The following is a 26,734-nucleotide window of genomic DNA, read 5'->3' on the forward strand; positions in this document are numbered from 1 at the left end:
CATTTGAGGGGGTTTAGAGAAAGGGTAACACAGGTTTGAGTTCTTAAAAGACTTCTCTAATGGGGCACCTGGGTGGTTCAGTGGGTTAAACCTCTGCCTTGGGCTCAAGTCATGGTCTCAGGATCCTGGGATCCAGCTCTGCATAGGGCTCTCTGCTCAGCAGGAAGCCTGCTTCCCCCTCCCTTTGTCTGCCTCTCTGCCCACTTGCGGTCTCTCTCTGTCAAATAAATAAAATCTTTTAAAAAAATAAATAAAAATCCCCTCTAATGACTGTGTAGGGAATAGAAAAATGCCATGCATGGGGGAGCTTAAACAGCAAACATTTATTTCTCTCAGCTCTGAAAACTAGAAGTCCAAGAGCAAGGTGTCCTGTATGTATTTGCTGTCTGGTGAAAGCCAGCTTTCTGTTTCTTAAGTGAGCATCTCTTTGCTGTGTTCTTAGATGGTGGAAGGAGCAGAGGGGCTCTCTGGGGTCTTGTATAAGGGCACTAAATCCATTCAAGAGTGTTCCTTCCTCGAGACCTGATCACCTTCCAAAGGTCCCACTTCCTAACACCATCACATGGGACAATCCCTTGGAACCATGTATTGTAATATACTAAATTTATTTAGGGTTTTCAGGGAAGTACCATATAATGCATGTCCCGATATGGGTCTTCCTGGGCAATGTCAAGTAGCAGAGATGGCATTCCACCCCACCACCCCCCCCGCGCCCCACCTAAGACTTACACCATTAACATATGTCAAACTTCTTTTGATGTCACCTCTGCTAATATTTCTCTTCTTAGCTTTACTGCCGTGCTTTCCGGGTTTCAAGGGTGCTTCCTCCCAGTCTGTGTTGCAGTCAACTCTAAGAATCCAAGGACTCTCTATTTTTCTTTCTTGACATTACAGCTTTAGCCTGAATTTGTGGGGGTGGGGAGAGGGGGACTAGAATTTTGCCACTGATGCCCTTGGGTGACAGGCTGGGTGCACATCTGCTAATTATCAAGCAGCTCTTAAAAAAAAAAAAATCCCCTCTAATGACTTTTTGGGGATTAGGCTTCAGCATACGAATCTGCAGGTTGCAAATACCTGATCTGTAGCTGGCAGGGAGACAGAGGCAAGGAGATCAGGTAGGAGACTTTCACAGTCTTTCAGATGCTAGAGGATGGCGGGTCAAAACAAAACAAGAGATTAGGGAAACCAGGAGAAAAAATTTGAGGTGTGTTTTGGTGATATATGTATCAGTCAAGGCAATGCCAGCTATTGCAAGAATTGACCCAAAAGCTTGGTGACGTTTCACATAAAGTCCAAACAGGTATTCTAGAAGAGCCAGGGGCCTGTCCTGCAAGTGGTGACTCAGGAATCCAGGATCCCTCTGTCTGTGGCTCTGCCAGCCCCAGGACCTCAGAATCCTTTGCAGGATCTTCTTCATCCAGCAGATGGAGAAAGAGAGCATGGAGAGGACACACACGTTTCTTCCTGGGCCTAAGCATAGATCACTTACCCTTAATCCCATAGGTGAGAACCAGTCACATGACCTCACCTGAAAGTCGCAGAGCTTAGAAATGAAGTCTCCATGTGGGCAGCCACTTCCGGGCAACGATTCTACTCTATGGGAAGAAAACTCAGATTCTTAGTGTCCAACTGGCCATTTCTGTTATAATAGAGTTGGAAAATTTTCTGGTGGATTGCACATGGGCTTTGAAAGAAAATGAGGCCCCTAGAATGACTTGTTGGCTTTTGGACTGAGCAAAGGTAGAGGTAGTCATTAGCTGAAATGGGAAGTTGGGAGAGAAGCAGATTTATACTAGAGGCAGGATATATCAAAAGACCCATTTTGGCCATATGCAGTATGAGTTGCCTATGACACGTCCTAAAGGAAATGTTGAAAAGACAGTTGGTGATAAGTCAGGACTGCAAAGGAAGGGTCAAGATTAAGGGTTTAAATGTTTCAGTTCCCTTTACCCAAGGCTTCTGATCCCCACACCTTCTTATACAGGTATGGGACCCTCATTACACTTGACCCTCAATGCATTAACTGCATCAGCATAATTTTACCCCTCTTTAGAGATAATGTAATTCTATAACCTATGAAATGATAACTGTGACTATTACATGCATTCACTCATTCAATACATAATTTATTGAGTGTCTAATGTGTGCTGAGCCCTCGTGGTTAGTCAGTAGTGTCTACCCCATGAAGATGCCATTCTAGCAGGAGAAGATGATATAAAATAAAGAAGTATAGGGGCGCCTGGGTGGCTCAGTAGGTTAAGCCGCTGCCTTCAGCTCAGGTCATGATCTCGGGGTCCTGGGATCGAGTCCCGCATCGGGCTCTCTGCTCAGCAGGGAGCCTGCTTCCCTCTCTCTCTCTCTCTGCCTGCCTCTCCATCTACTTGTGATTTCTCTCTGTCAATAAAAAAAATAAAAATAATAATAAAAAATCTTTAAAGAAGTATACTGTGTGTCTGTGGCCCTAAAGAACAACAGGGTGGGGTAAATGAGAAAAATACGAGGGAAGTCAGGCACTGAAGTTACTAGAGGCAGGAATACTTCTATAATAAGAAACACTTGAGCAGAAACCTGAAGGAAGTTGAGAGTTTATGCAAACAAAAATGAAGATGCAGGGGCTCAATCAGCCAGAGGGGTTATCCAGATAACCCAATATTTGCTTACACCAATTTTGTGTCTATATGTCTTGTGCCTATACGGCACAGAGTGTGTGCCAGGAAAGGGCAAAGCAAATGCAAAGGCCCAAAGGCAGAACAGTACCTGGTATGTTCTAAAAGCAGCCATGAGGCCAGTGTGGCTGGAGTAGGTGGGAATGGGGAAGAGTGATAGAAGATGAGGTCAGAGAGGTGAGGGGTGGGCAGGCCATGCAGTAACCAAAACATATTTTTTTTCCCCCAACATCTTCATGTAACTGGAGAAGGAGGGAGAAAAGCAAACCTATTTCCTCTTGTAGAAATTCTTGCAAAGAAAGTAACACACAATCAACAACTTCCTGTGCAACTCCCAAAATGAAACACTTTCAAAGTGGAGGATTTGCAACCAAAATAAGAAAGGGTAACAGTTTCACAACATGGAGCACAGAATGCACAATGTTTCCTCTCGCAGCAGGTTTTCTTCACAGTTAATTGCAGCCACATGTGAAGCCCACTCCGATCTGAGGGGAAGCATTTTTAGCCAGCACCGTAAGAGACCCAGCCACACACTTCCCATCCCTCATGCTCCAAGCAAGACCACTTGCTAGATTAGCTCAGGAGGATGGGAACCTTAAAATGCTGCAGTGATAAATACTCTGTTTTCTGAATCTCAACTCCAGAAACTGAGCCAGAGGCCTTTTATTAGCTGGTTTTTAGAACATTAGAAGAAGCTGGTTTAAATGAAAAACAAAACAAAACAAAGAAACAAAAAACCATCTTTTCAAGGGTTTCTCAAGCCCATTAAATTACCTTGCATGGTTCTCTCTTGATCTGCCCACTACTGTGAGAGCCATGAAATGGAAAAACCAGAGGTAGAATCTAGGCCTTTTGAAGCTGCTCTTCATCACTGTGGGACTTGTCAGACAGTGCTCAGCAATGACTGCAAACATGTGGGCGGGGCTCTACAGGTGATGCTCATGGGGTTGTCTTAGTTAATGCTGACATCCCTGCAGCCGGTCCCATTTTCTCTGTTTTATAAGTAAGTGAATTGTGGATATCAATGAGGCTTTGGTTCCCCAGAATCTAGAGGTCCTTCCTATTTGGGAGAAATTCTTCATTGGCTAGGTTTACAGAAGCTGAAAAGTGCCCCATGGTCCCTCCCTGGCAGCCAGGAGGTGGGCAAATGGTCTAGGCTTAGCCAACCAGATGTTCCTGCCCAGGATCTTGGCGGTGGCAGTGTCAAGGGTCTTGGAATGGCAATGCCTGGGCCAAAGTGGGGAATCTGGTGCTGGGAGAGTCAGAGCTGCTTCCGTGGAAGCCCTGACCATCCTCTCCAGCTCTGACCACTTTCTGGGTCTGGTTGTCTAGTCTTCCCACTTGTTTTTCAGCCACCCAATCCCTATTCACTAAACTCCATTTCTGCTTATATTACCAGAGACCATTTCCGTTCACTGTAACCCAGAGCCCTGGCTTAACGTTAAGTAATTTGCAGATACCTAATAAAGAATGAAAATTCTGGACTCCCAGAGTTGATGTACATTATCCTTGTTCTCATGTCACTTGTATATGTATAAGCTCCTTAGAAGCTTGTAGCTCGGTCTTAAGCAGCTAGCGAACACAAACACATTAACAAGGTAAATAAAGCAATGCCACAAAATTACCAATGTTGACATTAACAGCATTGACCTAATATGACAGATGGTGCTGCTTTATGAAATTAAATAGCTGTTAATTATCTGAATGTGAAACTGACTGATATGGGCTCATGTGTTTTCATTTTATTACTACCATGGACCACTTGATGACTTCTCTTTTTTCCATTCAAACCTCTGTGAACACTTCATTTGTACAGCTGATCTTGAGGTCATTTGCTCTTTACTTTGCATAGGTGCACCATTCATTAATAAAGACTGGTGATGTTCTGGCTCTTTGGCCTGGGATCATTGAAATTGTTCTACTTGCCTCTAATTCCAGTGTAAGCATAAACGCAAATGCAAGGATTCAATCAGCTAAAAGGGTCATCCAGATAGCCTGGTATTTGCTTATATCAGTTTTTTAAAGGTTAACATCAAGATTACAAAATTTAAAAAATTCTCCTACAAAACTCATAAATTCCTAAGAATACATTTGTAAACTCAGTTTCAGAAATCATGGCAATGTAGTTAAGGAGCATAAGCTTTTTTTAAAAAAAAAAAAAAAAAGGAAAGAGAAAAGGAGTGTAAGCTTGTGAGTTAAAGGAAAAAAATTCTGGTTTTGAGTCCTACCCCCATCCTGTAATAGTCTTGGAATGGTGAGCAAGTTGTAATCTGAGCCTTAATTTTCTTATCTGTAAAATGGAACAATAATACCTATCTTTCAGGACAGTTATATTAAACAAGATGATTGTGTAACTATAATAAATGGTAGTCATTGTTGTTATAGATGTCCTAATTGACATTCAAATTGGTTAACATAGTTGCCCCAGTTCATACAACCAGTTGGTCCCAGAGAAAGGCCTGGAACCCAGATCCCCTCAACACCTCAGCATCTGTGCTGAGCAAGGCGAGGCCCCTAGGAGCAGCAGCCTACCTTATAGGGCTGTGCTCCTAGGGAGCTGCTGTCTGGGAGATTTACAGTCCGCAGGAAATTACTCATTCTAGGTTAATTTCGTGGATGATCATTCAAAAAACACGTGATCACATTATTCCCCTACTTGGAAACTATCCATTTCCTATTCTTTATACCTATGGTTCTCCAAAAGAGGTCCCCTGATCAGCAGGGACTTGTTAGAAATGCAAATTGTTAGAAATGTAAATGCAAATTCTCAGGCCCAATCCCAGACATACTCCAGCAAGGTCTGGTGGTGAGGCCCAGCGTTCCGTGTTTCACCGAACCCCTGGGATGATTCTGAAACATGCCAAAGTTTAAAAAACTGCGGCACAATAGGACCAAGTCCAGACTTCTTAGCACAGCATTGAATGGCAAGTCTTTTCCTGTGCTGGTCCCAGGCTACTCTTCTAGCCTCTTCACTTAACACTCCTGAAAACACCTTATGCTCCAGAACCATCAGACTTCACTTTCTCTCTTAAACAGGATAGACCCTCTTATGCCTTGGAACATGCAGCACAGTTCCCTCTACTGGGCATTTCTTCAAAAAGTCTCCTCCTCTGTGAAGATTTCCCTGATTGCTTCGAGTCTAGACACAGCCTTGATGTCATATTCCTATGACAGCCCTTACGCATATTTCTATGACAGCCTTTATGTCCTATTTCTATTACATACACAAGCAGTTGTCACACTGTATTGTTTCTCAGTAGTTGCTGAGACTGCTATTTACCAATCATTACCCATGTTCTCCCTGCCCCAACAAGAGAATGCTGATTTCCCAACTCCTTTGCAAGACCGAGTGGTCAATGAGATGCAGGTGGAAGCTGGTGGGTTTGGGGAGTGTTGATGATTCAGCTGGCAGGTACTCTGCTGCTCTCCCCTCCTTCCTCCTTATACAAGCTAAGCTGCATTGCCACCTTGCAAACTTCGGTAAGCTTGAGGCTGGGGAACCATGCTAAAGATGGCAGAGAAAAAAAGACAGCAGGAGCCTGGGAAATTGGTGACATTGTGAGGTCACTGCTCCATCTCTGGACCTTTGTCCCCTGGCTTTAGGTTACGTGATAGTCAAATAAATTCTTTTCTTTTTTCTTTCTTTCTTTCTTTCTTTCTTCCTATAAGTCCCTTTCTTATTGGAGTCACTTCCCTCCCCCACCCCACCCAGAATCTAACAACACAGTGTGTCTCAAAGGCAGGACTGTCTTTTACTCATTGCTGAATCTATGTGCCTGGCACAGAGCCTAGCAGATGCTTAATAAATGCTTGAGGAAGGAATGAAAGAACAAATCCTTATTATTTCTGGTGCAGGAGGAATCAGAGTTTGCATAAAATTGTCTTTCTGGAAACTCTGGGAAACCACATCAGGTTAAAAATGAAGACAGATCTTTTAAATTTTATTTTAAATTAAAATGTCACAGTTGTAACTGAAACCAGGATAATGTTATCCTACCACTGGACAGAAAATAGGTGTTAAATGAAGACATGTGTCACTCCTGCTTAAAAATCTTGCAATATTTCCCCATGGTTCTTAAAGTCTTAAGTTCCTAGTATTTTCTGGTTTTTCACTGTTTTTTTTTTTAATTTCATAGTGATAACTATAGATTTATATAATAAATAATAGAGATCCCATGTACCCTTTGTCCAGTTTTCTCTGACACAAACTATAGTACACTACCATAACCAGAAAACTGACATTGATACACTCCACCAATCTGATTCGGTTCCCAGTCTTTGTTTATATTTATTTGTGTGTATTTGTGTACATAATGTGTGTTTAATTAATGTGTGTAGGTATTCACATATCCACATCCACAGTCAAGACACAGAATATTTCCATCACCACAAGGATCCTCTGCATTGCTATTTTATACCCACACTTAACCTCTCTTCCGCTGTGCCCTCTCTCCCGATCTCTGCCTCCTGGCAACTGCCAATCTAGTCACCATCTCTAAAAATTGTCATTTTATTTTATTTTTTTTTTAAGATTTTTTATTTATTCATTTGACAGACAGATCACAAGTAGGCAGAGAGGCAGGCAGAGAGAGAGGAGGAAGCAGGCTCCCTGCCGAGCAGAAAGCCCGATGCGGGGCTCCATCCCAGGATCCTGGGATCATGACCTGAGCTGAAGGCAGAGGCTTTAACCCACTGAGCCATCCAGGTCCCCCTAAAAATTGTCATTTTAAAAAGTTCTGTAAATGGAATAACACAGTATGCCTCCTTTTGGGATTGGTTTCTCTCCCTTGACATTATTAAGTCCCTGGAGATCCGTCCAAGTTGCTGTGTGTATCAATCTTTCCATTCCTTTCACTGCTGAGTAATTACTGCTCAGTGGTATGGATGGACCACAGTTTGTTGAAGCAGTGGCCTGTTGAAGGACATCTGGGCTATTTCCACATTTGGGCTATCACAAAGCGAACAAGAGAGCACAGATGGGGGTGGGGGGCGGCAAGGGCACCAGGAGAGGGAGAAGTAGGTTTCCCAGTAAGCAGGGAGCCTGGGGCAGAGCTCCATCCCGGGACCATGAGAGCGTGAACTGAGCCTAAGCAGATGCTTAAGCAACTAAGCCCCCTAGGTGCCCAGGAGTGAGAGAATCTTAAGCAGACACCATGGTGAGTAAGGAGCCCAGTGGGGGGCTTGATCTCACAACAACAAGATCATGACGTGAGCTGAAATCAAGAATCTGATGCTTGACTGACTGAGCCACCCAAGTGCCCTGTTCTGTGCATTTTTAACAGTTTTTTGTGTTTGTTTGTTTGTTTTTTCTGAGTTAGTAAAAAATCACAATGAGTCACCATTTCATATCTGCTAGCATGGCTAAAACAGTATTAGAGCCAGCAAAGATGTAAAGCAATTGGAGTTCTCATGTACTGTTTGACCCCCTCCATAAACATTTAAAAATTTACACATACACTTATCATGTGACCCTGAAATTGCAAAGCCAGATATACACCCAAAAGAAATGAAATGTTACAAAAAGACTTGCACACAATGTCAGAACAGCTTTGCTTATTATAGTTAAGGACCATAAACAAGTTAAAGGTCCATCAACAGGTAAATAGGGGCACCTGGGTGGCTCAGTCAGTTAAGTGTCTGTCTTAGGCTGGGTCATGGTCCAGGGTCCTGGAATCAAGTCCCACAACCAGCTTCCTGCTCTGTGGGGATTCTGCTTCTCCCTCTCCTTCTACCTGCTTCTCCCCCTGCTTGTACTTGTGCACGTGCCCTCTCTCTCTTTCAAATAAATAAATAAAATCTTTTAAAAAAAAACAGGTAAGTAGATATAAAACAAATTGTGATCCATCCATGCAATGGAATACTCCTCAACAATAAAAGGAATGAACTACTAATACATGTAACAACGTAGAAGAGTCTCAAAACATTATGCTAAGGAAAAACCCCTCAAGATATAAAAGACTACGTACTATATGATTTTATCTATATGAAATTCCAGAAAAGACACATCTAATATGTGTCTTCTAATAGAAATGAGTTCAGTGGTTACCAGAGATAAGGCTGGAGGGAATGACTGTAAAGAGGCATGAAGGAACTTTCCAGAATGGTGGAAATAGTTTTATCTCGATTGGTGGTTTCACAGGTGTATGCATTTGTCAAAAGTCCTTAAGCCATACACTTAAAATAGACCTAGATTACACTTCAATGTTGAAAAAAGTTGAAAAAGTTGAAAAGTTGAAAAAAGGCAAGTGGGACACAGTATTTATGTATCAAACACTAGAATCCCACTCTTCAGCCTCAATGTCTCATATTAATGTTAATGTGTCTTGTACTCTTACATGTGGTAGTAAAATGATGAAGAAAAGAAAATGAAATTGACTTTATTTATTTATTTATTTATTTATTTATTTATTTGAAGAGTTCTCTTCAGTGGGAATTAACAGAGGAGTCATCTGGATGAGATTTGAACCCTTGGCAATTATTTTGTTACTACAATGAGAGCTTAGAGGGGGTCCTGCTTGGCATTTATATCTATGGTCTATCTTTTGACCCTCCATACCCTAAGAAGCAAATTTCATTGTATTCATGCTTAGGATTGAGCCAAGTGGCTTATATTTGCTAAATAACTTCCTTGTCCCACACCCAGAAAGTGGTTGAACTAGGGCCTAAACTTCATACTCTTGACTACATATCAGGAAACTAGAATCCTATATTCATATGCCTTGGGTTCTGGCCACCAAAACCCATTTTCTTTGCTTTCCAATGATTAGGGTCCCCCAGAGGTCCCTGAGTTCTCTATAACTCCAACTTACATAGTTGAGGAACAGGGACAATGGACTGCCTAGTCCATTAGTTACTACAGTTGGTCAGGATCTGTTGCCAGATTTTTTTTCTCTTTCAGCCATTTTTTTTTTAAGATTTTATTTATTTATTGAGAGAGAGGAAGAGGGAGAGAGCAAAAACAGAGGGGAGGGGCAGAGGAAGAGGGAGACGCAGATTCTCCACTGAGCAGGAAGCCCTATGTGAGGCTTGATCCCAGGACCCCAGGATCATGACCTGAGCCCCAGGCAGATGCTTAACCAATTGAACCACCCAGGTGCTCTAGCCATTTATTTCTTTTTATTTACAGTTATGTTCAATACAAACCAATTCCATAATATGAGAAGTTCTATGAATCAAAGAATAAACACATGAATACAATGTACTATCCAAAACAGATGTATAGCATTCAGATATGAAGCAAGAGGAAATATTCCTTCACACCCAAAGTAGCCTGAGATCTGCTGGATCTGTTTTTCTCATGCTGGTTTCTGAGGATGGAAAGAATTGACTTTGGTTTTTAAGACTACCGTGGCCATATTGGATACTGGAACATTTTGGAATCAGTTTTGTGCCCACAAGATCAAAAGACTTTAGGGAGAGTCTATTTCTAAAAAGCTTTCTTTGTATTGAGGCAGATATATAAGATCCCGTTTCCAGAATCAAGCCCAATAGGCTTCCAACCCTTCTGGACTTACGTTCCCAACCTCTGAAATATTTACCAATTGTGACAGCCGTTCTGATTCTCACATCATTCTGGTACCCAAAGACTTGTGGTTCGGATTGACATTCTACTTGAATAAAATCTGCTGATGGCTTTGATGGTGGTGATGGTCACAGATACATACGTATCCCTAAGCGCACTGAGTTGTATACTTTAAATCTGTACAGCTTTTTACATGTCAATCACACCTTGGTAAAATACTTTAAAAAAAAAAAAAAAAAAGGCCCAGGAAAGTGGTGGATGTCAGAAGGAGTAGACCTAAAACAGGATGGCACTCAGTGCACCAAGGAAAGAGGAAGGTCATGTGTCTGATCTGACTAAGGAAGGGCAAAAGACAAAGAGGGAACTGGGCAGGGCAGTATCTTGCTGGGCTCTGTGGGCAGCAGTAAGGAATTCAGATTTATTCTCAATGTACTGGGAAGCCTCACGTTCTCCTCACAGGTCTCTTGCATGTCTCTGTGGTTTTTTGTGAGCTGCTGCTTCTCTGCCTGGACCTTAAGTGTTACTGCTCTCATTCTTTCCTGAATCCCTTGCTCTTCTCATTCTACCTGGGGGGGGGTGGGAAAGTGATGGATCTTGATTGTTCTTAGTTGGCAGTTGAGACCTTTCTCTGGGGCTTTGGATTCATGTATCAAACACAGCCTGGACCCTTCAGCTGTCTGTCCCATGGGCTCCTCAAACTCATGCAAAGCCCTCTTACAACCTTCCCTTCCATCCATTCCATGTGTTGTCTCTCCAGCTCAGGTAATAACACTACCTATTACCCAGACATCCAACCTAGAAACCTGGATGTATCACTGTGAGTAGCCCTCCCTCACCTTGTACAGCCAATCAATCACCAGTTTTTTAAAAACCTCTGAAATACTTTCAAATCTCTTTTCTTCACTATCCTGCCTAATCTAGATGATAGTGCAAAACCAGATGACCACAGCTCTTCCACAGATGGCTGCAACAGCCCCCTAATGTGTCCCTCTCTCCCGGGGTCCTGTTCCCAACAAAGGTGCTATTCACACTGACCACCAGAGTGAAACTGCTAACATGAGAGTCTGCCCATGATGCAACTGGGAAAGTTTAACTGCTTGTGGGGTGGTGGGATCCACTTTCTCTTCCTTCCTCCCCCACACTGTTCTTCCAGGCCTTGGCAGATGCCTTGGCTGGATAACAAAAGAAAGTCTTAGGAACTGGATTGAAGGCAGAAAAAGGATGAGAGGAAGCAAGACAGTGCACGGATATAGGAGACAGACAGAGAGGGCCACTCTCTCAGTTTTGTGGAAAGTCTGGAACTTGCAGACACCTCCTTGACACAACTTACAGCTCCCAGGCCATTCACTGCCCTGTCCCGAGGATCCAGGCAGAAACTAGGAAGAGTGAGATCCTGGGGAGAGGGGATGGGAAATAGTTAAGGGACTGCAAGACCGTGAGGGGACGGCATAGGGGTTCAAGCACCCATGTCAGAGGACACATTTCTGTGCAGGAGCTGAGAATAGGACCTGACATGAGGAGAACCAGCTGTAAGCCCTCGGAGCACCCTGTAATAGTCAGGTGGGAATGTTCAGGTTGAACATGAAGACCAGGTCCATTTCCCATGCCCTTATGACCCACTTTTACTCAATGGCCAATGTGAAGGCTGCTTGATGACCCGACCCTGTCTCTGTGTAGGGGTCTCAGTGCTGCAAAAGACCCTCACCACCGGCAGTCCTCCCATACGCCTCTCTTGCCTCTCCTCTTGCCTTCCCCAGACGGACTTCTCCAGTTCTGTAAAGCATCTGATTGCTCACGCTTCTCTCATACACCACATTGTTTCCACTACCTGCAATGATTTCACTCCATAAAACACACTCCCCTGCCCATCTCCTCACTACTGTGTATTCACCCTTACAACAGACGTTGGATGTTTGAATATTTTATAACGGGGAGAAAAGCTGTGTTTGCTCATCACACAGTCCTGGATTAGAATTCCAGCCTTTGTGTTTACTCACCGAGACCTTACAATCATTGTATCTATCTTATTATCAGTAAAATAGAGTGACAATCCCTTCCTTGCACATCTTTCTGGGGCTCAAATGGACTTATATAAAGTGCCTGGCATGTAGTAGGTACTCAGTAAATGTTAGCTCTCTTTCTTGTCCTTGAGATACTCAGTAAACATTGGTTCTAATTCCAGAGTCAATGAACAGCCACTGTTGGTAGCATCCTACAAACAGTGTAGGATGCTACCAACAGTGTCTGATAGCGTTGCCTTTCCCTTTTTCCTTGGCTTCTCTTTACTGGTTAGCTTGAATGCAATTCTCAGTTACTATATATTGGAAGTGATGCACTTTCCATGTGGAATAATAGGATGTCCACCCTGTGTCTGGTCTTCACTAGATGTTTTCCAGTTAGTTTCTTGACTAATATTCACAGTGGTTCTCAGGGGGCTCATAGTATTAACCACTATCCTATAATTGACCAACCTGAGGCTCTGAGAAGTTAAATAACTACCCTGAAGTCACACAGCCAAGTAATTGTTAGATCCAAGATAGAAACCCAGTCTTCTGATTTCCCCGGGGCCATGTTCTTTCAAATAGACCACATTTCCTTTCGTGAAATATCATAATAATATTAATAGCAATAGAAATAGTTAACATTTAGTGATTACCTATGTGCTGGGAACTATGATAGCTCAGTATATATATTAATTAACCTTGGCAAGTCTCCTACGAAGTAGTTACTATTACTATTCTACTTCACAGAGAAGTGAAGCATCGAGAGGTTAAAATATTTGCCCAGATCTCCAAGCTGAGTCTGTGTGTATATATAATGTCATAGAACACTGCAATTTCAATCTATCTTCCTTCCTCAATGAGCATAAGATCCATGATCAAACAGCAGAGAGAAAGTGGGAGAGTTTTACAAACAATGAAGGTTTGTTAGAAGGATGTGAGCTGTTACACTGCAGTGCAAGTGAGGGGACATTGAGCAGAGGCACTGGTCTCCTGAAGCTCTAAATGTATAGTGGAGGGCACCAACCCAGAGGTCCATGCTAGATCCTGGGGTCACAGGGAGGGGAAAGGAGCCCAGAGACAGAAGTTTGTCTCCCATCTCTGGAGACCTCCAGAATCCTAAGCCTTACAAAGATGATTAGCAGCCCAAGATAGCAAGGACAGCCCCTTCCAACCAGCAAACAGAGCTGGCAACTTGCACGATCCCTTGGGAGTGTGTCACCATGATGTCATTTTGTTTATTCCCCGCCTGGGAATCAGGTCTCACTGGGGTTTGATTAACTGCCCGCTCCAGGCAGCAAAATGACAATGCTTTTTAACTTATTCTTCAGACCATCAGGAGCTCTCCATCTGAAAGTCACTCAGAAGTAAATCACAGGGTTGTTTAATCTTTGCTCTGATTCTGCGATTTAGAAGCAATTCTGTGTCGCTTCCCTTCAATCACTGGGCATGTCAGCACTTAAGCATTGTTTGAAAATCATTCATGCAGAGAACATGTACTCACTGAGAGTGTCTTATATGTCTGTTTCCTGAGTAGGCGGTCAGGATGTATTAGTGGACAAGGATGGTACAGTCCCAGTTGGTTAGGGACTGAGTGTAGCTGGGAAGGGGGCTATTTAAGAAGCAACTAGAGTTTATTAGCATTTATTAAGGGCAGTGTACAGAGAGCCATGGGAGCACACAATGAAGGTCTCAACTCAGTCTTAGGAGGGCAGAAGATGCTTCTTTGAAGAACTGATATCTAACTGAGCCCTGGGGGTTGAGTAGGAGTGAGCTCTGTACAAGAAGGAAAGAAAATCATTATGAAGGCAGGAGACAGCAAAGTCCAAAGTGGCCAGCAGGAAAGAGGCAAGAGGGAGAGCACTACATAGAGGCAGGACAGCTCAGTTGGGACAGATCATGCAGGACTCTGTCGGGCAGGTTAAGATGTGAAGGGCTCCAGGGGCTCCTGGATGGCTCAGTCGGTTAAGCGTTGGGACTCTTGATTTCGGCTCTGGTCGTGATTGCAAGGTGGTGAGACAGAGCCCCGCCTTGTGCCCTGGGACAGGGAGACATGGCTTCAGGTTTCCTCCTTAGCACCTCCTGGAAAATTTGATAGACTTAGGTTCAACTTTTGGAGTCTCAGTTTCCTCATGGCCACATGGGGATAAAAAGAGCTGACTTCCAGAGTTGGTGTGTGGATCAATGAAAATGTGTGGAAAACAGGTACATTGTGTGGTTCAGTAAAAACTCCACTTTTCTACCCCACCCCAGCTCCTCCATCTTCTAGGGTGAAGAATCTAGACGAAAACCAAGGCCTCTTATCTAGAACACTGAGGAATACAGACCCCCACTCCCCAATCCCTGGTGACTTGCACAAATTCTGGCACAAAACAGGTGCTCAGTTAATGTTTGTCAAATGACTTCGTCTTAGACTCCCACTGCTGTCTTCTAGATAAATCGTAGTCTTTCTTTGCTTTCTTATCTATCCTACCCTGCCCCTTCCCATGCCAAACAGCACAATCAGAGAACTCTCTCTTATTACCCAGCCCTTGCTGCCTGACCCCTCCTTACCTAGCACTACTGGCACTCACTGTTATTTGATGAGTATTCGCTTCCCGGTGTGGACACAAATTTCTGCTTTATGAATTGAAGATCTTAAGAGGTGTCTTTCTATTGTTCTGGAATTTGTTTGGTCTAAAATGTGAAACATTATAATACAAAATAGTAATACAGTTCTGTAATCCTGGGTTATCTGTAAACAGCCCATAAGTGAGGACATTCTCCATAACTTCCTATAATGTTACCTTATATTTGAATAAAATCCAATTTATCTGAGTTAATTTCACACCAAAGCTATGAGGTACATATTAGTATTCATTTCTTACAGATGAGGAAAGTGAAGCACAGAGAGTTTAGGTGACTTGGTTGAAGTCATACAATAGGTAAGTATCAGAACCTTTTCATTCTAATCTTTGTATTGCCTAGTACAGTAGTGATATTTCTACTGTTATGCTGTTTTTCTAAAACTATCCTTTACAAGTGCCAGAAACATGAAGATGACCTTCATTATCATCTTTGTGTTAATATTATCTCTGACTGAGAAGATTTAAAACATTCATAGAATCACTGATTTTTATTTATTACGGATCTCTCTGGGTTCCCCCCTCCCCGCCCCGTGGGTTTTGTTGCTGTTGTTTGTTATATTTTATAGGTACAGTACTAGGTGTGCCTGAGGACAGGGACTATTTTGCCTCCTCAGTGCTCAGTGAGGCGCCAGGCCCTGAGGCATGTTTGCAGAGATGTTCCAAACCGTTCTCCCAAAGGTTACACAATCACACACAACCTTAAAGCTCAGGTTTGCCATGCAAGAGCCGATGTCACACAATCCTACACTTTTCAGTTAAGAGTAAACGTGTAACCAAATGTGATTTAAGTCCTATACAAACCTTTTCATATATAAGACACCACAAAACACACACATTTCTAAAAAAAGAAAATAGCTTTTTTGGAATAGGTATTCTGAGTTTTAGCGAGGAAAATACAGTCAGATTGTTAGATCACGATTTGTATGAAATGCTTTGTGACTCAGTCAACCACCAGCCAACCTCAGGACGCAAACCTTAGCTGGCCTCATCCCTTCTGTGTTTTTTCCCCACACTGTTTTTGTGGCTTTCATTTAAAATAATATTAGCTTGAGCCTCCTGTGTAATCAGGCCTTTGTTCTCCTCTTCCTATCGATCCTGTAGCAGAAGTGACAATAGAAGCCTTTTCTCTGGCTCTGGTGAAATACAGCCCATTATCAAGAGGGCCCAAGAACCTACTGGTTTTACAAAGACACGTCAGGGACAACAGTGCATAAATTGCCACACTTGGTATTATCATCATCATCATCATAACTACCATTTTTTTAGTTCTTGCAATGGGGCAGTTACTCCACTGAGCCTTTTACATGAAGTAGTTATTCTTGTAATTTTAACTTTCACAACAAGTCTATTGAGTAGATGTTATAATTTTCTTTTTACAGAACATGAAACTGAGATTCACAGAAGTTAAAAACTTATTTATAAGAGGTAGACATAAGATTAAAAAACCAAGTCACCTCTGGTTGGAATCCTCTTAATATCCCACATTAAATATTATGCATATAATACACACACATACACACACAGAAATAAATGTGCTGCGTTGCACCTCACTATTTGATGTAAGATCATATTGGGTAGCCATTTAAACCGTCATTAATGGGGTGCCTGGGTGGTGGTTCCATCAGCCAAGCCTCTGCCTTCGGCTCAGGTCATTATCCTGGAGTCGGCTTCTCCCTCTGCCCCTCCCCATCAGCACATGCCCCCCTCCCACCCCTACTCGCATTTTCTCTCTCGCTTGCTTGCTCTCTCTCTCTCTCAAATATATAAATAAATAAAAATCTTTAAACATTCATTATGATTTTTAGTTTTTTTCACTTTTTGGAGACATTAAATATATTTTAAATAGATTTATTAAATAGATTTTATTTGTTTATTTGACAGAGAGAGATTACAAGTAGGCAGAGAGGCAGGCAGAGAGAGAGAGAGGGAAGCAGGCTCCCTGCTGAGCAGAGAACCCGACACAGGACTCAATCCCAAGACCCTGAGATCATGACCTGAGCTGAAGACAGAGGCTTAACCCACTGAGCCAACCAGGCGCCCCGGAGACGATAAATATTTTTATTGCATCCAACACTCTGGTCATTTTTTGAAAAATTCACAGGTCTATGAGCTAGCTAGGTCTGTGGTTTCTAACCAGTAAAAGATGCCATTAAATAACAATATCATTTAAGGAACATGGACATCATGCTCTGAGAAATTCTTATTTGGGGAGGAGAGAAATAGGAAAAAGATAGAGTATGTTTTTAAATTAAATTTTTTATTTTTAGAACATTGTAGATTCACGTGCAATTATAATAAAGAATAGAGAGAGATCCTATGTGCCTTTTACCCAGTTTCTCCCAGTGGTAACATCTTGCAAAACTATAGTATAATTTCCCAACCAGGAAGCTGAATTGATAGAATTCACCAATTTTAGCTCTTACTTGTTACAGAGTACTTCAACAACAACAATATGTAATCCACTACCATACAATTAACCTAATTTTAAAGTGTATAGTTCAATGATTAAACTGTACAGTTCAATTCACAGAGTTGTACAACCATCACCACTGCCTAATTCCATAACATTTTTATCAGCCCAAAAAGCAACTCCCTAGGGGCGCCTCGGTGGCTCAGTGGGTTAAGCCGCTGCCTTTGGTTCAGGTCATGATCTCAGGGTCCTGGGATCGAGTCCCGAATCGGGCTCTCTGCTCAGCAGGGAGCCTGCTTCCCTCTCTCTCTCTGCCTACCTCTCTACTTGTGATTTCTCTCTGTCAAATAAATAAATAAAATCTTAAAAAAAAAAAAAAAGCAACTCCCTACCCTTTAATGGTTCCTGCTTATCTCCTCCTCCACTCTCATCCCCACTAAACTTGGCTACTATTAATCTATTTTCTGTCTCTATGGACTTGTCTATTTTGAACATTCTATATAAACACAATTTTAAATACATGGCTTTTTTGTGACTGGCTTCTCTCTCATCGAGCATAATGTCTTCAAGGTTCATACATCTCACAGCACAGGTCAGAATTTATTCCTTCTTAAGGTTGAATAATATTTCATAGTATATACCACATTTTATTTATCCATTTATCAGTCAATGAATATTTTTATTGTACATTTGCTATTTAAAAAAAAGATGTTATTTATTTTTTTTTGAGAGAGAGAGAGCAGAATGAGAGAGAGAGAGAGAGCACAAATGGAGGTAAGGGACAGAGGGAGAAGGACAAGCAGACTTCCTGCTGAGCAGGGAGCCTGATGCAGGGCTCCATCCCAGGACCCTGGGATCATGACCTGAGCCAAATTCAGACGAGATCGGGCGCGTTCAGGGAGGTATGGCCGTAGACCGAATTCAGATGACTAGCTGACTGAGCCACCCGGGTGCCCCACATGTTTACTATTGTTAATAATGCTGCTATGAGTATTTCTGTGCATGTTTCTGTGTGGATGCAGGATCTCATTCCTCTTGACGATGTACTTGGGAGTGGGTTACTTGGTAACTATGGACCTGTCAAGTTGTTTTCTGCAGCATCTGCACTGTGTCATGCTCTCACCGGCAACATAGGACGTTCCAATTACTCCACATCCTCACAGACACTTATCACTATCTATCTTTTTTTTTTTTTTTTTTTAGATTTCATTTATTTATTTGACACAGAGAGAGATCACAAGTAGGCTGAGAGGCAGGAAGAGAGAGAGGGGGAAGCAGGCTCCCCGCTGAGCAGAGAGCCCAATGCAGGGCTCGATCCCAGGACCCTGAGATCATGACCCAAGCCGAAGGCAGAGGCTTTAACCCACTGAGCCACCCAGGTGCCCCGCTGTCTGTCTTTTTTATTACAGCCATTCTGGTGGGTGTGAAGTGGGGTCTCATTGTAGTTGCTGGTGATCTTAACCATCTTTTCAGGTGCTCATTTGGTCATTTGTATATCTTTAGATGAAGGAAGACGTCTTTTAAAAGCCCTGAATGTACTTGATGATAAAGTAAATGAGACAATATGTTTATGGTGTTTTGATATTAGAACAGAAAGAAAAAAAAACACATGTTGTTTTATACATTTACACAGTCACTCAGTAAGACATTTTCTGAGCACCTGTGATATTTGTATGGAGTATGAGATGAGTATAGAGATGAGAAGAAACCAGAGATCAATAGTGAGAGGACTTTTACAAAGTCAGGTTCCTGGGACTTTTATAAAGGTCTGTTTCTGACTTACTTATAACATCCAGATGATTCATCTTCATTTCTGTCAGAGGCAGAAAGGCAATGAGACAAGGTCCCTGATCTCTAGTAGTTCATTGTCTAGTGGTGGAGACAAACACATAAACATCACACAATCCCATTCGGTCAATACAGTGGCACACATCCATCCGAAGAACTGTGGGAGCATAGAGGAAGGAGGGATGAATTCTGCTGGGCATGTAGGAAGGGCACAGAGGGGAGGTAATATTTGAATTTGGTGTTAAAGGATGTTTAGGGGTTTGGCAGATAGAGAAAGTGGGAGGGCATTCCAGGCATCCTGCATGCCACGGACAAAGGCGTAACTGGTGATGTCAGAGCTGAGCAAGGGCAGAGGTGAAGGGTGGGCAGGAGGGATGGAAGGGGGTGTGGGCAGGTTGTGGAGAGTGCACCAAGGAGCTCTGTTTATAGACTGCTGATTTTGAGTTTCCTTGTTTTTGTTTTGAAGCAGAAGAATGGCGTGATTGATTTGAGCCTTGAGAGATCACTCTGGGGGTGGCCAGGTAGATGAATTAAGAGGTTTGCAAACTCTGTGAAGGACCAAATAGCAAATATGTTGGTCTTGCCAAAACATGATCTTTGTCATAACATCTCAGGTCTACTGCTGTCACATGAAAAGCAGCCATAGACAATACTTAAATGTATAAGCCTGTGTCCTAGTACAACTTTATTTCTAAGGCCAGGTTGTGGGGCGCCTGGGTGGCTCAGTCAGTAGAGCATCTGCCTTCGGCTCAGGTCATGAGCTCAGTGTTCTGGGATCTAGTCTCATATGGGGCTCCCTGCTCAGTAGAGTCTCCTTCTTCCCTAACCCCTCCCCCTCCTGCTCTCTTTCTTTCTCTTATGCTTGCTCTCTCTCAAATAAATAAATAAATTCTTTTTTTTTTTTAAGATTTTATTTATTCATTTGACAGAGAGAGATCACAAGTAGGCAGAGAGGCAGGCAGAGAGAGAGAGAGGAGGAAGCAGGCTCCCTGCTGAGCAGAGAGCCCGATGCGGGCCTCGATCCCAGGACCCTGAGATCATAACCTGAGCCGAAGGCAGCGGCTTAACCCACTGAGCCACCCAGGCGCCCTAAATAAATAAATTCTTAAAGACAAATAAAACCAGGTGGAATGGATATGTTTGGGGGCCTGTGGCTTAGTGACTCTTAGGTTAGACCAAGGGAAGAACAAAAACCAGTAGACGCCCCCTCAACACAGTCTGGGCTGGGGAATGGGACTATTCTTCCCACCCACCAGCCAGCATTTCCTAAAAGGCCAGGCAGTACCCCAAAGCTGTGCCAAAGCACATCTTTCATTCAGGCCACTGGAATTTTCTGTAGGGCCCTGAGCAAGGTCAGCAAGGTGGGAGAGACAGATTCTGTCCAAATGACAAGCCTGCCAAGGAACCCACAGCCCAGGCAAGGAGAAGCCTAGATAATAAGGTCAAAAGTCTTGGCAAAGTGCCATTTGCTCTGACACAGAAAGTCTTGATGCCAGTTAACTTAAGTAAAAATAATTTAAGTAAAGAAGAATGAGTTCAGAGCCCCTCCTAGAACTCAGAGGTGGGATGTGTTGCGCTCCTGGCCTAGAGCCAGGAGCTGCAAAGTTAGGAGCAAATGCCTCTCTTGGTCTGGCAGTGTCTACAGCAGGCTTTGCATATCAGTTTTTTACCCTGGTGTGCAGATGGCTCAACAGTCAGCATGGGGTGGAGACACGAGCAGGTTTATGAGTGGCCCTGTAAAAATACACAGGCTTTCAAATAGCCGTTTAAAAAGTTCTGCTGCTGACAAAAACTGTCAAGCTTCTTTGCTCTCGGCTTGGCTTCTGTCAACCCAAGGCAGAAACACCAGTTATCCCACACTAATCAGCCACTCTGATTGGCTGCTAGTGACATAACAGAAGTTCATGGACGTGATTGGTGGGTGGCCATCCCAGCGCCGAGCCTCTGAGCAGGAGGGTGGAGGACAGGAGTGGCACATGGCCAGGATGGGATCAGAAGAGCAGGGGGGTCCTGTTGGGGGTGGACAGCCACAGTCTTTGAAGGCATGGAGCCGTGTTTCAAATAATAAGGTAGTAAGGTAGTGAAAACTGTGCATGGCCCCCAAGGTACACCTGGGTTCTTTCGTGTTCTTTCTGCCTCCTCCCGTACCAGGTGTCTTTCTCTCCCTGGTGACTTGCAGACAAGTGCTGACATGCCTCCCTTCACTCCAAGTCCCTTTTCCTCTGCCCCAACCTGCTCACTGGAGCCCTGAGGCAGGCAGCCAGCCTCCCCACTCTGCCGCCCAGGCCAGCCTGAGCTCCCGGAGCTCTTCCCTGCTCTAAGTGGCCACCATATCAGCATCCTGGGCTGTGGCCTCATGGGGGGACAAGACACCTAACTTGACAAATTCTCCAAACAGAGCAAAGCCACAGCAGGAGGATGAAACATAACAAGAAACACAGACGTGTGGGCAGTCAGGAGAGGGATGTTTTCTCTAACAGGAACAGTAACTAGGGACTGCAGACGGGCTCACCTGGTGAGTCACTGCACACTCTCTCCTCTTGGCTGGCTACCAACAGAGCACACGTGCCACAGCCAGTGGCCTTGAGGGACAACCTGGGGCGTTTGAGAAAGGCTCTGGGTTTGCAGAAGAGAATAGCACAGCAGGGCAGTGAGGCGCTGGGAGTTAGGATTCTATGGGCTCACAGCAAACTGGCTGTGTGACTTTGGGATCCTCTGTGAGTCTCTGTTGCCTCATCTGTTGCATGGGGTACACAATTCAATTGTCTCTAGGCCTTTTCTAACTTGGTTTTTCCCTACCACTGAACACTGGTGTTTTGGGAGCTGGACAAAGCATTCCAGTGTCAATAACGCTAACAATATTGGTGCTTTATTAAGCCTCCTACTGTGGGCCTGGCACAGTGCCAGGGACTTCACATACAGGAATGCTAATCTTGAAACTAATCCTGCCAAGAAGGTATTATCTCCATCTTAAAGAAGAGGAAGCAAGCAAGTTCCAGAGATTAAGTAACTTGCCCACTGTCATGCAGCTAATACTCTTGATTTAAACCCAGGTCTTTTCGGGCCACTTGGATGGCTCAGTCTATGGAGCACCTAACTCTTGATCTTAGGGTTGTGAGTTCCAGCCCCATGGTGGGCATGGTGCCCACTTAAAACACAAAAGAAAACAAAACATAAGCCCAGGGTTTTTTTTTTTTTACTCCAAAGTGCCTTGCATGTGATCTTTTTTTCCCCTATTGATTTGCTTTAAAAAAAAAAAAAAAAAAAAGCTAAAAGCTAGTATTTTGTTAATTTTTTTTCTCCCAGAACTTTTCTTTGATGACTACTATCAGGTACTAGCAAAATATCCAAACTTACTGGCAAGTGAATACCGGAAATGAATGTTGTGGAGACACTTGGAAACTGGACACTTAGAAGTTGCTTGTTTCTCCCCTAAGCCAGTATGCTTACAGCTGTGATTTTATTTTATAACAGTATGCACAATTAATTAAGCAGATGTTTCCAGCCCAACCTAGAAGCAAAATCCATCAATATATTATGAGCTAAGTCATTATTCATATAGTGAGGCATAGAAATGCCAGTGTTTCATCATCTTCCGCAAAGGACGCTGACATGCAGGTGCCTTGCCATCTAAAACAGGTCTGAGCACCCTTGTTCTCTGACTCTGTGAATGCTCAATTTATGCCCAGGAAAGCTTCCTGGACAAAACAGAGCAAGGGAGAGTTCTCTCACCATCTTCAAAATCTCAGCTCTGGGAGGTATCTTTTTTTTTTTCTTTCCTGGGAATCGGAAGGTATCTTTCCCTTTGTATGTGCACCTGGAAATTTCTCCATCAAACCAAGCTGACCCAGACAGGCTCCCCACCCTGCCAACAAAAGCAGTAACTGAGTTCCAGAGTGGCTCTTAACTAGATGGCTAGGCTAGCCCAAGGCTGACTTGTACAATGGGCAGAAAGAAAGCAGGAGCTCATCCAAAGTAACCACATGCCAGAGGCCAAGGAGTGGAGACTGCACTCTCCTGGCTCCCAAGACTGCCCCTGGACCTTACCTCTCACCCTTTGAGGCGCAGGCCATGAGCCAGAATACTTTTTTTTATTACTGTCTCCCAACGGCCTCCCTGCATTCCCCGCAGGCTTTGGAATCCTGCTTACCATCTTCCTTTCTGTCACATTCCCAGCCACCATCTTGGAGATCTCTTTCTTGTTTTTTTTTTTTTTTAAAGATTTTATTTTTAAGTAATTTCTTCACTCAAACTTACAACCCCGAGATCAGGAGTTGCACACACCATGGACTGAGCCATCCGGTGCCCTGAGATTTCTGGTAGCCATGTGAATGTGAGTAATTCACCCTTGGATTATGTCTTCTGGACTGTGTCACAATTTTTTGTCAAGGTGGCTAGGACCTGGCCATTCTGCAGTCACATCTCCATATATAAACTATCACAAATTTCAAGAGACACGTGTGCTGAGAAGTTTTAAAATCATTTCACTATGCCAGTGGAGGTGATGTCATGATTATTTACTGAGATCCTGCTGTGATGAGCTAGGTGTTACTAGGCATGTTGTTCCATTCAATCCTAAAGGTATTCAGAGCTAATCTAACTCCAAAATGGGGTTGAGGTGCCACTGTGTGATGTCAGGATTAACATTGCTGCTGTTTTACAGATAAGAAAACAGTATTAGAATAAATGTTGTCCCTAAGCCCACTGAGGACTTGGCATACTAGAAACTTGAGCTTAAATCTGAGAGGTACAGTGACAAGAGCAGGGAGCAGATGGGACAATTACCACCTACCTGCAGGGTTATTATAGAGAACTTGATGCTAAGGTGAAGTGTAGGACACCAGGAGATACTGGTGCAGTGTTAACATCCTTCCTTGTGGTCCTTTGGAATTGGAGTCACACTTCTTACTCACTGGGATGCATCAAGAAAGAAGCATGTAAGCTTTATGGTGGATAAAATGCTACCATAGTGAGTTAATCTGCACCTCATGCCAACCCTTGCAAAGTAGTGATTATCCCTATTTGCCAGAAGAGGAAGTCCAACTTCTTGGAAGATAAATGAGGTCTGATAAGCAGTAGGGTTAGGATTTGAACCCAGGTCTGATTACACCCAGAGGCCACATTTTTCCCTTTAAACAACAGGGTCGCTTTCTGAGTTAATAATTACTTTCCTCAGAGCCATAAGCATAGAGAGAATATGTATTTCCTTTCAATATGTTGACACTATGTAGAAATATTTGAGAACTGGAAAGTGAAGATGCTTCTTCGTCTGTCCTGTGAATATAAAGGAAGGAGAAGTTGAGAAGAGTGTTAGCTACATAATCATATGTACATACGTAATCATGTATAAAATAATCACATAGTTTAAGGTTCACATGCCAACCTGATGAAAACAGCCTGCTTAGTACATATTTTTAAAACAAAATGTATTTTACATTTATAAATGAGTTAAACATTTCTAAAATTCTCATTCTTTTATTGGAAAAAAATCTTTTGCTTTTTTGGTCTTGAATAAAAATATCTGGAAAACATATGTTTGTTGTTCTAGTTAAATGAAACCATCGACATCACTACAATTATGCTAGCTGTGATTGTATTCCTAATTAAAATAGTGAAAAAACGACCTCAAATCCGCCCCCATCTGACCTGCAGAATTGGAAATGGGTCACCTCCCAGTGAATTCACAGTTATCTGCTTCGATTAGCTTCATATTCTGGAATAGCTCCAGAATTTGGAAAAAACAAATTATTTGCAGCATCTGGTCCTCCCAAAAAGGAAACCTTAAAATTAACTCTGAGTTAGGGAAGATGCATAATAAGTTTATGTTAAACAACTCGAGTGTGCTTACAAAAGAAAAACATAAATGGAATCTTCCATCAGGGATCAAATCAGGTCGAAGTAAGTATTTAAATCACTATGTTGATGCATCTGATTAAAAAATTCCATCCTGATCTTTGAACTAAGACCTAGACTGGAACCCAACTCATCCGCTTACAATCATTTTTCAATATAAAAGACATGCAAATGGCCAAGGAACAGGTCAGACTTTCTAATCCCATAGGGCCAGTGAAAATATACATGTCACAGTACTTTGTGAGGATGGAATTAGATAATGCCCAGGAACACACTCACAGATTTCTTGTGGCTCTGAAGACTGCACGGACACTAGCCATTAGTGTGGGATCTTGGCCCACTTGCTTTCTTTGCGGGATATCACTACCTCCTAGTAAGCTCCACTTCCTTTCACACACCCTTGACACACCCACGTCTTTCTTCTTTCCCATCTGTGAGGAAACTAAGAATCTGACCAACAAAATTACGGAGCAGCATCTGAAAGAGGTAAGTGAAACTGAATGGGATGTTCCTGCATTGTCATGTTCCTGAATAACATTTTGTGAGAGTTTACTCCAGGCAAGGTATGGGTGACTGCAAGAAATGAATAGAGTTCTTACCAGCCATCAAATGAAGAGAGACCTTCTTCCCACAAGGTCCAGACTGTCAGAAAATGTGCGTGACAGTGCTGCTCAGTGGAGTTCTAATGGGAGCCACACGTGTTAATTTTCAATTGGTTAGCAGCATATAAAAAATAAATAAATAAAAAGGAATAGGTGAAATTAGTACTAATAATAGCATTAATAATGCTAGTATTGTATATTGCATACAATATATGTTTTGTATTATACATACGATTAGTATTATACATATAACTAGTATTACATATACTAGTATTAGTATATTAATAATATTGGGCCAACGTATTCCAAATACTTATTTCAACATGCAATCAATATTAAAAAATTATTAATGAGGGGTGCCTGGGTGGCTCAGTTGAGCGTCTGCCTTTGGCTCAGGTCATGATCCTGGGATCCTGGGTCGAGCCCCACAGGGGACTCCCCACTCAGCGGAGAGTATGCTTCTCTCCCACTGTCTCTCCTTGCCCCCAGCTCATGATCTCTCTCACTCGCTCTCAAATAAATAAAATCTTTTAAAAAAATTATTAATGGGACACTCTACCATACTAAGTCTTTGAATTGTGGTGTGTAGTCTATCCTTACCTCCCACCTCAATTTGGACCAGTCATATTTCAAGGGCTCTGTGACTACATGTGTCTTGTGGCGACCACATTGGGCAAGAGGTCTGTGAGACTTTCAGAGAAAAGTGCTCAAGAAGAGTGTTAGCATATAAATGTTTCATGTTTGAATATTTCTTCTGTATATATTTTATGGTGGGTGGGTCTGAGGTTTTACTAGCTAAAAAAGGTCCAGAAGGCCCTTTGGACTTCAGCACCATTCAGATTTCCTTCCAGAACCAGATCAAATGTTCCTCCAGCTGCTGGGACTGTTGATGGCTGATGGCTCACAGCTGAGTCTTTCTGTGAGCTCTGTCACCAGCCAAAGGGAGTTGCCTCACCAAGGGTAGTAGGCCCCACATCCAATAACCAGTTGTTGCCTTGGTAAGGCCTGCCTGCTTGTCTTGATTTGGGACCACCCTGCAAAGGCCACCCAGCTCCAGAGCTACCCTGGAAGAATGACTGAAGCCCCTGTTGCTGCTGCTTCCCAGCTCAGCTTGTCCCTCTGCCTGATCCCATGGCTGCCTTCACCTTCACCTCTTGAGAGCATGCTTCCACACACCTCCTCCAGGCAGACCCCCTTCTCGTAGAGCCTGTTCTCCCAGGGAATCCACCTAAGACTTCTCACCAGTGCTAGGTTGTCCTTCACAAG

General features: G+C 43.0%; 1 long non-coding RNA gene across 1 annotated transcript; it reads right to left on the minus strand.

Moving 5' to 3' along the window:
- Positions 1 to 24,198: 24,198 nt before the first annotated feature.
- Positions 24,199 to 25,747, minus strand: LOC132009892 (uncharacterized). Its single transcript, XR_009402085.1, has 2 exons — positions 25,466 to 25,747; positions 24,199 to 24,287 (listed from the first exon to the last, which is right to left on the minus strand). It is a non-coding gene; the product is annotated as an uncharacterized LOC132009892 (long non-coding RNA).
- Positions 25,748 to 26,734: the final 987 nt, after the last annotated feature.

Source organism: Mustela nigripes, chromosome 2 (genome assembly GCF_022355385.1).
Source record: "Mustela nigripes isolate SB6536 chromosome 2, MUSNIG.SB6536, whole genome shotgun sequence".
Lineage (NCBI taxonomy): Eukaryota > Metazoa > Chordata > Mammalia > Carnivora > Mustelidae > Mustela > Mustela nigripes.